The following is a 12,249-nucleotide window of genomic DNA, read 5'->3' as shown; positions in this document are numbered from 1 at the left end:
TCTTCTTTGTTTGTCTTTGTAATCATCTTTCCATATAGCCATTCAAAGACACAACATATGCAATCTTTTAAAGATTCCAATTTACACAGGCCCCGAGCATTTGGCTTTACACGAGCCAATTGCACTTCACTTAAAACCATCTAAATGTATATAATTCATACATTTTGTGCATTTTTGGAAATCGTTGAATTCCAGGAAACATCAATCTGAGGCATTTTGTCAAATTGTTCATATGTCATGTCTCTACTCCTTCATTTGCCATACTGATTTCTACAACTCTACAATAATGGAAAAGATTATTGAATTTGGATTTACCCCTACCAATTGTATTTGCTCGAATGTTTCTCAAATCCTTGGCGACTGCATTTGTTTGAGAATTTTTAAAGCCGTTCAACATATCCATTCTTTGCAAATCCATAATAATTGCATTATGATATGACATCTCTTTGAGTTAGTCTGTCAAATTGTCCACGTGCCTTGTCAGTGGTTCCACATTTTGCATACATGTCAACAGAGAGCATTTCCAACTATAATTTATGACAAGAATCTTCATACCATTGTGTTTTGATGGATGTACCCCTTCCAAAATACTCGTTCTTGAGCATGGGAAGATGTCAGAAAATCTTGTAGAACTCAGCCTCACACCTTTGAATTGCATTCGCTTTGAAATTTATAAAAACAATTCAACAAATATATTTGGTGCACAGCTACAATCATTGCATTCTCGAGATAACATCTCATTGAAGCAATTTGTCAAATACTATTCATGCCTTGTTTATGATTCTTTTTCTCATTCCATGATTATTGAATTCTATGAAATGAATTATGTTGGCTTGATGATGATTGTAATGAATTCATCACTTGTTGTCATTGATGAAACACTCTCACACACACATATGATTATATCAACTATCGGTGTAACTTCAATTGTTTACACTGTTAACTGGTATGTTAGAGGTTTATCTGTAACCGGTACTTTGTGTCAACTGGTATGTGCATATGAGACAACCTATGGTTATACTAAGTCAGAATCAAGATGAAGATCCAGATAGAAATCAAGTGAAGATTCATGGACAACAGTTCATATGCTTTATTCAAACTAGTATTGATTGTTCCAACCGGTATTTAATTATTTTTGTGATGAGTTACCTACACCGACTACTTGGCAGTAATTTTTGTGATGAGTTATGATCACATGTCTAGATACATTGCACCTAGGAAATTGTGTTTTGATTTCCTTGGACCAACATGAGATTTGAATGTCTATTTCAAGACATCTTAGTGAATCATTTAAAAGAGAGATGTTATGCTATTGATGGTATGCATGAAAAGAAAAAGTTTGTTGAAGAGCAATAAGTGTTAAGATGAAGAGTGTGTTGAAGAGCAGTGTTGAATGTAATTAGAAGGATCTGATCAAGCAAGTATTGTGCTAATGAAAACAGATCAAACCTTTCTTGTTGTTTTCTAACCATTACAACAGAATCAAATCCCTTAACCGAGTAAGCTCTAACAATCTTCAATGTACAAATCCTCTAACAAGGTGATCCATTAGTTTGGATTCTTAAATCCTCCAGTGAGGTTACTCCTAAAAGGGTACTACCTTTAACAGGGTACAAGCTTCTAATCAAGCTTTGGGATCTCTAACAAGATTCACTCCTAGCAGAGCACTTTGTAGACCTTAACCGGTCAGTTATCTATTACTACAGATAGTTAACTTGTGAGCTCCATCTCATGGTGTTTTTACCTATTTGGGTTTTCCACGTATAAACACTTGTGTTATGGTGGATGCTTTACTTTTTGTGAATGTTGTTATATCATTTTGGATTGCATGCATTGTGTTTAAAAGCTTTGTTAAGTTCATCTACTAGTTAGTGTTTGAAGTAGCATTTTATTTTTTGTCACTGATTCATCCTCCCCCTCTCAGTGCTTTTCAAGTCCATCAATTGGTATCAGAACCAAACTTCTTTGAAGCCTAACTGCTTAGAAGGGATCCTTGAAACCACCATGGGGGACATGAGCTACTATGAGATGGCTAGAGAGCTAGAAGCTAGCAGAAATGAACTTGAATCCCTTAGGGTCAAACTAAAAGCTTCTCAAGTCAAGAGGAGAGAAATAATTGAACAACTATTAGAGATATCTGATAATAGTTCTTCAGATGAAGCCAATATTGATGCTTTGGTAGAGGAAGTTAAAAATTTGAATGCTGAGAAACTGAATCTAAGGAGGTAGAAAGTCTCACTATCTGCATGAGTCGGGAGCTGGAAGCCTGAAGAGGTCCTGAAGAACTTATCAAGGAAAGAGATCAAGAGATTACAAAGATCAAACGGGAAAAGGACACTATGCATGAGAATTTGACTATTGAAAGAGAAGAAAAGGAGAACCTACAGCTAGATCTTGAGCTTGCATCATCTCTCAAAGAGAACCTGTCTAAGCATAATGAAGATCTCATCAAACAGCTTACTGAAGCCAATGAGAGATTGGTGAATTTCATCAAAAGTTCTACCATGCTGGAAGAACAAATTCAATCACAAAGAATGAAGGGTGATATCTCTGGACTTGGTTTTCACACAACTGAAAAGGGTGAATCCTTTGGTACTAAGAACAAATATGCTCCTATGATCAAATAGCCTACCGGTAAGAAGGTCTTTAAACCTATCTTCTTTGTTTTCCATAAACCTGGTCACACTGCAAATGTTTGTAGAAACAAACCAAATAGAAATGTAAGTTACAATACTAATGCTAGGTATGTGTCCAAGAAATTTGAAGGTCATTGCTTCACATGTGGAATGTATGGACATAGATCTGTTGAGTGCAGATATGGAGCAAACAACCCTATGCCACACATGTATCCAAGAACAAATGGTGACCGAATGAGGAACTTTGATAACCAGGTAAACTTGAACTGGCAAAGATCCTAGGCAACCGGTTTAGTCCATTCGAGATGGAAAAGGTAACAAATGTTATTTGCACCTTCTGTAATAAGTTTGGTCATGTGACTATGAACTGTAGAAGAAGAATAGGAAGAGGGAATACAAGACCTTGGAGATCATCTGGTATGGCTTGTTATCACTGTAACAAATCAGGGCACTTAGCAAAATTCTGTAGATCCAGAGATAGCAAACCGGTCAACTTCCAAGGATCAGAAAGGAAAGCAAAAATTTGATATTGAAGAAGCCAGAGAGGATATGAATCGGATTTGGAAGAAGAAAAGTGATTACTCACTTGGAGAAGAAACTGTTCCTTCACCCAGTGAAGAGAACCCTGCACCGGTGACTTAAGCTTTTTTAATATGGCTAAGGGGAGCTTAATGGTAAAACATCTCTAGACCCCTTGTAAAAAATGAGCGGGAAAGAATTTTGAAACATGAAATTTTGGTAACTTTTTGTTAACATGTTATCAACCGGTTTTCCACTTGAGCAGTGAAATTAGGGTTTGCAACCCTAACAGGCGAGCATTTATTGCAATAGGTAAAAAGGATAAAAGAAAGTTTTACTTTATCATTTTTAACATAACTCATTCGAGAAAGAAACTTGAAGCGATTGCAAAGATGAGTAAGATTGTCTTGTTGTTAATTGTCAAATTGTTTCGTGATTTGAAAAATTAAGTTGAATTGAAGGTTGCAGAAAGTCGAACTAGTGTGCACTTGGGAATTTCAACTGCTAAACGGGGCAACGTGCACAAAACAAGGTATTTCTTTGAAAAAACTATTTTGAATCTTGTATGTCTAGAATGGAATCTTCTTCAAAGTTTGTAGAGAGGTTGATGATCACTTCAGAGCCTATGGAAGCTCTAAAGGCAGATGAAATTGTGTCATATAATGCATTATCACAAGTTCTGAACAGAGTTGTGGTAAATGGTGATATGTCTAGTTATATAGACTACAAGTTAGAAGATTTATGAACTCTATAAATTTATACATGGCTGAAATCACTTTGTGATGAGAATGGTAAAATTAAGACACAATATGCTAGGGTTTTCAAAAAGGGTTTTCATTATGCCTCTTATTTTCTTGAAGATTTTGAAGAAGCACATGTCAGAATAATTTTGAGTAGAGTTCATGGAGAGAACATGTACTTAGAAAGGACTCACACAATTACCAAGGAAGCCATTCAGGTTGTGACTGGCTACTTTGCAACTGGTGAAGTACCTGAGCTAAGGAAAATTTCTAAGGATACTGTCTTTGATTTAGCCGGTTCTACATCTGACAGGTGTGCTTTTTCTGTCAACAACATCAGGGACCCTGCAATGAAATTAGTAGCAATTTGGTGATAGACTACTGAGTATTTTCTCCAATAGACTTAATAGTGTTCCATCTGCAGCAATCCACACAGCTCACAAAATGATTGTGGATAATGCTAACTATGATATCTATGAAGCTATCAGAAGATAACTATTTTTTAATTTGAAATCTATGAAGAAGCATAGTAGTTAGAAATTCAAGTTTGGTCAGCTTTTACTCGGCCTATTCTTTTACTTTCAGAATTTTCTACCAGGAATAGGAGACATTGAGTGGTCAAAGGACTCACCAGTCTCGACACAAATCAAGAATAGAATCAAGGTGGTAAAGAATAATTTCCATGCTTCCCTGAACAAGTATTTCAAGGAGTTCCAGAAGAAAATGAGTATGAGAATAAGAATACCAGAAGAGGTGGTAAAGAACTTTGAGAAGGACATAATCTTCACCATTACCACTGACTTTTGCTTAATGAAAGCTATTGAGCCAAGAGAGGAAGAAATGGAAGACATGAGTTATGAATTAAACTATGATCTTCTGGTTGGCTATGCTAACACCTTATTGGCATCACCGATAGCCAAAGAGAAAAGAAAATTGGACATTGTGGCAGTCCAAAATGAAGCTCACAAACTGATACTGCACCTATGAAAAGTACAAAAGAAAAGAATAAAAAGTCCGATAAAGCATCTCCAACAAAGATTACTAGGGTTACCAGGAGTGTCCTAACCAAAAAGGAACCGGAACCCAAGGTATATATTAAGAAAGAGACAAAGAAGAGAGGCAGAAAATTAATTTTGCAACCAGAATCTAAGGGAACGGATTCTGATGAAGAACCAAAGAAGGCAAATACATCGGGAAAAATACCAAAAAGGTAAAGGTAGTGTCAAAGGCAACTACACCTATTGATATAGCTTCTTACAAACCGGATACCCATTTTGAAAGAAAAATGAAGACACTAGGGAGGAATAGGTTTGACAATGTCAAAGAATATTTTGATTCCTTCACTGAAGATGAGAAAAAGCAAGTGATTCAATAGGTAATCACTCATTTGTGTCATTACAGTAGATTTCCACATGATCTGGAAAAGGTTATTTCAATCTCTTTGTATAATATTCTTTTAAATAAATGGGAGGATGCTATAAAATTGGAAAAAGAAATTATTGATGAAATATTTGTACAATATTTTCCCAATCTATCTACGAATGGAATTAGTGCTTTAGTTGATTAGTAAAAAGCACATTTTGCTTTTAAAGCAAGAAGAATGAAGCTTCTTAATGGTAAAAGGTAAATTGTTGAAACTGAGACACATCAGATAGCCTGTGGAATCAAAAAGATGGAAGAACTCGTCCATTCTTCTAAGAATAAGGATACAGAAGAGATAGTTGATGATGTTAATAGACCAGAAATGGATGAAGAGGAGGTTATTCAACCTAATGAGGTCTATCCACTCAAGAAGAAGGATGATTCCATTATTCTTGTTGATGATGATGTTCAGAACATAGTGGACCTATCTGGAGACAACATTGTACTAGATATGGAGCCCCCAGCAATCACTGATGTACATGTTACACTAGTTTAGCAACCAGCTACTCAACTAAAAGTGGACAAACCACCGGCAACAGAACAACTAGAGAAACCCCAATCTCCACTGCTCATTCAATAAATTCAAAAGGAAACTACTAAAAATGTTGTCACGCAGTCACCTGAAAAGACAACATAGGAGAATACAGACAAATCTATCATTAAAGTTGTATCCCCTGAACTGACAAAGCAGAAACAACTTGAAGATGACGATGATGATTCTTTAAGTATCTTAGGACCTATTGACATGAACACTTTGAGCGCATCAGAAATGATGAAGATTGCTAATGCTATGCAATCTAGAGCACATAAGAAGAGATTGAAAGACAAAAGGGTTGAAGCAGTGACAATTCAGAGTGCAGTAGAAATTTTGTTTGGTCTACTACCGGAAACATCTATAGCACATCTTTCTACACTTATTAGCAAACTTGGTCGGTTAGTTGCAGATGCATCTAATCAAATCAAGTCACTAGAATATGTTGCTCACATGTATGCTAAAAAGAGCCACAAGAAGAAATATGGAGACAAACTGGCAAAGAATATTGAAAGTGGAAAAATGGCTCTATCTCATAATAAAAGTTTGTTGAGAAAAGCTATTGAAATGGGAGGAAAGTATCTTCCTCTACCTCCAATGTTACTTTATTTTATTCTAAAATTTCAAAAAGTCAAATTGAAATAGAGAAAGAAATGGAAAGGATATGCAAGGCCTATGTACCACTCCAGGACTCCATACATGTCTTTAACAAGTCTATAGATGATTTGCATAACAAACTGAACACCTATGATAATGAAAAGGCAAATAGACTCTGATCTCTAAAATAACTCAAGAGTCTACTCACATCACAAGTAGACATATTACAGAGAGCCTACTCCAATGCAGAAGCTATTCTTGCATCCCCTAAAACCTACACATTGGACTCAATGAAAGAATTACATTCTCAGGTGACGTCTACATTCGAGTATATTGAACACATATTGGAATCATGGGAAAACGCTTTGTCACAGATGAAGAAGAGCTCCGATGCTATTTTTATGAGATTAGCTAATGTGTGAACTTTTTTTTAAGTTATTGTTATATATGTTGAACATTTTTTATACAAATTTTCTATATATATATTTTACCTTTTCAATTTGGCATTGTTGTCAAAGGGGGAGTAGAAATATGTATGTGTTTCTGAAAATTTTTTATTTATGCATGCATTAAGAGGGAGTATTAGTATATGTGTAAATTTGTTGTGTATGCATACTTAGTGGTATTACTATAAAGTTTTCTAAGTGTTGTCATCAATGCCAAAGGCAGAGATTGTTGGTTGATGATGATTGTAATGAACTCATCACTTGTTGTCATTGATGAAACACTCTCACACACACATATGATTACATCGACTATCGGTGTAACTTCAATTGTTTACAGTGTTAACCAGTATGTTAGAGGTTTATCTCTAACCTATACTTTGTCTCAACTAGTATGTGCATATGAGACAACATATGGTTATACTAAGTCGGCATCAGGATGAAGATCTAGATGGACATCAAGCGAATATTCATGGACAATGGTTCATATGTTTTATTCAAACCGGTATTGATTGTTCCAACTGGTATTTGGTTATTTCTGTGATGAGTTACCTACACTGACTACTTGGCAGTAATTTTTGTGATGAGTTATGATAACATGTCTAGATACACTGCACCTAGGAAATTGTGTTTTGATTTCCTTGGACCGACATAAGATTTGAATGTCTATTTAAAGACATCTTAGTGAATCATTTAAAAGAGATATATTATGCTACTGATGGTATGCATGAAGAGCGAGAGTTTGTTGAAGAGCAATAAGTGTTAAGATGAAGAGTGTGTTGAAGAGCAGTGTTGAATGTACTTAGAAGGATCTGATCGAGAAAGTATCGTGCTACTCAGAAAAGACCAAACCTTTCTTGTTTTTTTCCAACCATTATAATAGAATCAAATCCCTTAATCGGGTAAGCTCTAACAAGCTTCAATGTACAAATCCTCTAACAAGGTGATCCATTAGTTTGGATTCTTAAATCCTCCAGCATACTCCTAACAGGGTACTACCTTTAATAGGGTACAATCTTTTAATCAAGCTTTGGGATCTCTAACAAGATTCGCTCCTAACAGAGCACTTTGTAGACCTTAACCGGTTAGTTATCTATTACTGCAGATAGTTAACTTGTGAGTTCCATCTCACCATGGTTTTTAGCTATTTGGGTTTTCCACGCATAAACACTTGTGTTATGGTGGATGCTTTACTTTTTGTGAATGTTGTTATATCATTTTGGATTGCATGCATTGTGTTTAAAAGCTTTGTTAAGTTCATCTACCGGTTAGTGTTTGAAGTAGTGTTTTATTTGGTGTCACTGATTCACCCCACCCCCCTCTCAGTGCTTTTCAAGTCCATCAAATTGAACTTTGATATTTGTTGTTAAGTACTCCACATGATTCGATGGAGGTCGATACTCTGCACTAATTTCAATTCAATCCTTGAGAGGACATCTCTTTTGAGTTGTTCTGTCAAAAAATATATGGTGTTGGCCCTTATACCAGTCGATTACATTTGCTTTAAAAGTTTGTGAAGCATTTCCAACCAATCCATTTTCTGCAAGTCTCATTGTTACCATGCTGCAGCAGTGATCTGTTCATTGCTTGAAAGTTTCTAAAGAATTTTTTCCAAGTTCATTTTGTCTGTGATCATGACATGTAGTTTATAGAATAGGTAGTTATAATAACTACTTTCTTTAGCCATCGAGTGGTTATAAAAGATGCCTTCCTCTAGTGATTGGCAACTTTCTCCTCTTTTTAAACCCCCCGATTTACCCAACACTATACCCATCAACATATCAAAGTTCTTTTGAAATTTATCAATAACTTTTGAAAGTGGCACAAGTTATCGACAAGTTTTCTTCAAATATTTTCAGTGACATTTCTACACACCACAACTTGCCAAAATTTTGAATGAATAGTGAGCCAATGTGCATCTTCACTCCATCGGTGATTTGTGAAAGTGCCACAAGTTACCGATGAGAAAGAAAAACTTGAACAAGCTAAATTTTTTATTAATATGGGTGATGGAGTGAGTTGATCCTTATTCCCCTTAATATCTTTATCGGTCCCTTTTGAAACTAGAGTAACTAACTACTATCACTTTGGAAAGTGAAACAACTTGATAGGTTAATATACATTGGCCTCTTTATAAAGTTAACCAACTTGTTAATGTATCCAAACTTTTGTTCAATGCTTCCACATAGGTAGTTTCAGGTATGCTTGTGAGAGATTGAATCGACTTGTTTTATTCTTTATTCAACTCAGCACTAGGCCGATTGGAGTTAACCTTCTCCTGCTACCAACATTTGATGAAGTTTCTACAACTTGCGTTAGAAACTTGAGCCACTTTGGCAACAAATTTTAAAGACCAATCTTAAAGACGAATTTTAAAGACAAATTTTAGAAACTTGTGTTTGGAATTGACTTTGCAAGTGCTTGGATGTTGGCATTTAATCATTTGGTCAATTGGTAATGTAATGTAATGTTTTGATGCAATCGGTACTTGTCTATAGATGAAAAGACGTTAAATTGATGTATGATGACTATTCTGCATGTTGTCATTGATGGCAACTAAATTTTCCTCTCATCTATATTATACAATGTAACCAGTAAAGGTTAACCAGTAAACAGAGGCAATTCCATCAGAATAGGTAAATAAGTTCTCAAACGGTAAAATGACTGAAAGAGTCTCACACGACAACCGATACATGAAATCCATGAAGAATGAAGGAATGTGGTTTTGCAACAACATTGATGACTATCACATGAAGATAACTTCATGACCGCATGAGCAGATTTGATCAGATGAATGAGATTTGATCAACAAGGCAGAGATCAAGAAACACAGTTAACTGGTAGTGATGAAAATCACTCAAATCAGTAAAACTGCACAAAATTGAATTTGTTATGTCGATGGCTGACATAACTAAAGCATACAATGCAAGATTGTCTAGATGCATTGAACCTAGGGAATTGTAATAAGGTTCTAGATGACCTTATGATAAATTTAATTGTGTGATGAGGTATGAAATATATACGTGAGCTTGATAGTGTGATAAGTGATGAGCAAATTTTGTATTTCTGATAGTGCGAAGATCAGAGGAATTGAGAGATGAAGTCTTTGTGATGTTGTAATGTTCTAAAGTAGATCTTATCAGACACAGAAGGTGTTATACTGAGATCATTTGTACTTGCTATCTTCCTAACAGTTGCAGCAAGAAAATCCTCTTACAAGGTCACTCCTAATAGGGTGCAGTCAAATCCTAACAGTTCTGATCATTAAATCCTCTAACTAGGTGACACATTAACTTGTGTTTACAAATCCCAGTTACTTGGGTAGCTCCTAACAGGGCTGGTCCTCAAAGGCCTTTTTGTAAAGCTCTTAACTGAGTGTAGACACTTCTTACAGGGTGTTCCCCTAAATGGGTGTTGTAGACCTTAACCGGTCAGATCTCTATAATGCAGATAGTGGATCTTGTGGGTACTAACTCCCATCATGGTTTTTCCAATTTGGGTTTTTGGGTTTTCCACGTATAAACTCTTGTGTCATGTGGTTTATGCTTTGTGTGGTGATTGCATACTTGGTGTTATTTCTTTCATGTCTATTGAGTTTTAAGTTGGTGAAATTGATATTCAATTTTGTATTATTTTTACTATCACTGATTCGCCACCCCCCCCCCTCTCAGTGCGTTATAAGTTCATTAATTGGTATCAAAGTCTAACTTCCTTAAGGCTTAACCACTTGGAAGGGATCTCCAATCCTAAGGCAAATGTGGGTGAAGGAATGAGCTATAGAGAGATGGCTAGAGAACTTGTTGAAACCAAGGATAAGGCAAACATTTATGCACTACTTGAAGAAGTGGAGAAGCTGAATGGTGAGAAGACCAACCTGAGAATAGAGTTGGAAGCACTTACAATCCGAATGAGTGAGGAACTTGAAACTAGAAGAAAGGCAGAGGATCAGATCAGAGATAAAGAGCGTGAAATCTCTAAGATCAAGCAGGATAATGCAACTTTGTATGAACATTGGCATGAGGAGAAAGAAGAAAAAGAATCATTACAGTCAGATCTTGAAATGGCAATCTCTTAGAGAGACCCTCATGAAAAGAAATGAAGATCTTACAAAGGAACTTGCTGAGGCCAATGAGAATCTTGATAAATTCAACAAGAGATCCTCTATGCTAGATGAAAAAATCCAATCTCATAGGATGAAAGGTGATACATTTGGGTTAGGATACAATACATCTGAGAAACGTGAACCTTCCGATACCAAGAGTGACATGCATGAAGGTAAAAATTCTCCTAAGTCTCAGAAGCCTACCAATAAGAAAGCTTATAAACTTATTTTCTTTAACTGGCATAAACCAAGACATATTGTTAATGTTTGTAGAAGTAGATCTGATGCTAATATTGGTTATATACCTAATACTGGATATGTGCCTAGGATATTTGAAGGTTATTGTTATACATGCAACATGTATGGGCATAGATTAGTTGAACACAGATATGGAGCAAACAATCTAGCACCTCACGTGAACCCAAGACCTATTGGTGACTGGAGAAGGAATTTCACTGACCGAAGGAACACAAATTGGCAAAGACCGTATGTTAACTGGTCCAGTCCTTATGAGATGGAAAAGAGAGTCAATGCGACTTGTTCAATCTGTAACAATTTTGGACATGTGGCAATGAACTGCAGAAGAATGGGTAGAGGAAACTAAGGACCTTAGAGAGCATCTGGAATGGTATGCTATCATTGCAACAAATTGGGACACATTGCTAATTTTTATAGAACATAGAAGAACCAACTGGTGAATCATCCTGCAGACCGGAAAGGAAAGCAAAAGGTTGATATTGAAGAAACCAAAGCTAAGATGAATAAACCCTGGAAGAAGAAGAGTGATGACAAACCATCTGAGGAATCAGATTCTTCACCTAATATGGAGAATCCATCTCTGGCAAACTAAGTTGTTTCTACAACTTGGGGTGAGCTTATTGTCTAATCTTGAGTTGAACCCCTAGATGATGTATTGTAAGTTAATATGCATAAGCTAATGTATTCTAATGTTTTGATGTGTTTTTGGATCATAACCAATAAATATCATTGAGTTTTTGCTATCGGTAATATGCTTTAGAGTTTGCTAAGGTGTTTTAGGGTTTTGTCGGTAAATGCATTTATTGTAGTAGTTAGAATGCAAATAAATGGAACTTTTTGAATTTCATTTGTCACTTTTCATCTTGAGAACTCTTGGCAAAGCGAGTAGAGCATAGATAAGTTTGTTGCAAGCTACATTCAGACCATTTACCATCATCTAAGGCGATCAAAGTGAAGTTTGATTCGGTGATCGAGTATTGAATTTTTTTTACGGTTGGAA

This window comes from Cryptomeria japonica, chromosome 5, assembly GCF_030272615.1.
Source record: "Cryptomeria japonica chromosome 5, Sugi_1.0, whole genome shotgun sequence".
Taxonomy (NCBI): domain Eukaryota; kingdom Viridiplantae; phylum Streptophyta; class Pinopsida; order Cupressales; family Cupressaceae; genus Cryptomeria; species Cryptomeria japonica.
The sequence above is the reverse complement of the archived record's forward strand: the minus strand, read 5'-3'. Positions refer to the sequence as shown.